The sequence below is a fragment of the Octopus bimaculoides genome, chromosome 9 (assembly GCF_046866305.1).
Source record: "Octopus bimaculoides isolate indiv1 chromosome 9, ASM4686630v1, whole genome shotgun sequence".
In the NCBI taxonomy this organism is placed as follows: Eukaryota; Metazoa; Mollusca; class Cephalopoda; order Octopoda; family Octopodidae; genus Octopus; species Octopus bimaculoides.
In genome coordinates this window covers 54750629-54752455 of record NC_142936.1, presented here as the reverse complement: position 1 = coordinate 54752455, position 1827 = coordinate 54750629, and the positions used below count along the sequence as shown (strand labels likewise).

General features: G+C 35.9%; 1 pseudogene; it reads right to left on the bottom strand.

The window, feature by feature from the left end:
• Positions 1 to 1043: 1043 nt before the first annotated feature.
• On the bottom strand, positions 1044 to 1130 carry LOC149134160 (U5 spliceosomal RNA; annotated as a pseudogene).
• Between the last annotated feature and the right edge of the window lie 697 nt (positions 1131 to 1827).

Below are 1827 nucleotides of genomic sequence, written 5' to 3'. Positions count from 1 at the left end.
TCCCAGATCACGCTACCGGCACGTGTAACCTTAATGTATTTCTCATGCGGAATTATCATGATATAGTGATACAGCATGTAACAAGGCTGTGATTATTTCTTTTTTTTAAATAACAGGTACCAGCCACCCTTCGAACCTCTATATGATTTCCAAACTACCTATCTTCCCTTATTATGCAATAGAAAATGATATTTGCGCAAGATGGCATGCAGTAAGATCGAGCTTGGGACTTAGTTGTTGCGAAGCTATCGTCTTAATCATTTTATCATACTGTACAATCACAATAAGTTATACAATAATAGTTATTCCTCTTACACAATAAGTCCTCTCATTAAGACAGTAGAAAGAATTATTTGTTGCTTTTAGCAGACTCGAAATGTCCTCAGTGTCTTCAGTGTATACAACATTAATGTAGGTGATAAGTGTTGTAAATAGGGCTGACACTGGCTTCAATGTGTTCACATGATGTATTCTATAACGGGAATCGGTTCCATCTGCGCTTTCATCACGAGTTTAGCTGGTACAAACCGTGATTATATGGGGCGGTGATGGTTTATAAGTGGCACCGATAAAGGTTTCTAAGTGGGATTTTAAAAGCCGTACGTTGGGTGGTAAGAGCAGAAGGTGGAGCATCAAAACGAAAGAGTGTGAAAGCTGGAGTGATAAAGAGTTTTATGTGCGTGTAGGTGGTAGCGGTAGAGGACGAGTAGGTGGTTGTAAAAAATGTATATAGGAGGTTGTGAGGTGAGCTGAGGTTAGAGAGAGAAAAAGAAAGAGAGAGAAATATAGTGATTTATAGAGTTAAAATGGCTTGTGGAACAAAACAGAAATATTAACGTATACACACGCCCACATATAAATTTGCCATATATATATATATATATATATATATATTTCATACATACATTCATACCTACATACATACACGTAAACATACATACAAAGACACTCACACACACTCACACACTCACACACACACACACACGCACACACACACACACGCACACACACACACACACACACACACACACACACACACACACAAACACACCGTTAAAGTGTTCCTCTCTACCGAAATCTTTAGTAAAAGGCGAAAGATTTATCCACACTGTATGAAGAAAAAGACGCATATATATTGGCGTGTGAATGTGTGAGTGTATAAATAAACAGGTATTAGAGCTAAAAGGAAAGGAAATTAATAAACAGAAGCGAATGTGTAAGTGTGAGCATTTCAGAAGGACAAATTGAATGAAAGAGTATCAATAGGAAAGACGAAGGAAGCGGAAATAATAACATAGACGTATATTATTGAAAAGTGGTAAGCAGACATTAGGAAAAACACTTGAGTTGTATATATATATATAGAGAGAGAAAGAAAACAAGATTTACACATGCATGCCTATATCTAAATGATATATATATGCACATATGAATATGACTATATATATATATATATATATATATATATATATATATATATATATATATATATATACGGAAAATAAGGAAATGGAGAGGATACAATACGACACACATTATCCGGTAGATATTCCAGTGTGTCTATTTATTCCAAAGCATTAGAAAGTATTAGAAGAAAACATACACATGTAGTAACTATGTGTTACACACACATGTATTAATATTACAGAAAAGAGCAAAATATCAGTTCCTTACGGCCGTTCCTGCCAAGTGGCAACGAAATCCTCCATGCCATCTCCATCTCTTCAGTGTTCTGTAGGGATGGGCAGATAAAGTTTGGATGATGAGTGTACCTCTAGGCTTCTTCAGAGTGTCTAAGTAGTTAGGAGGGCTAATACATATGATAAG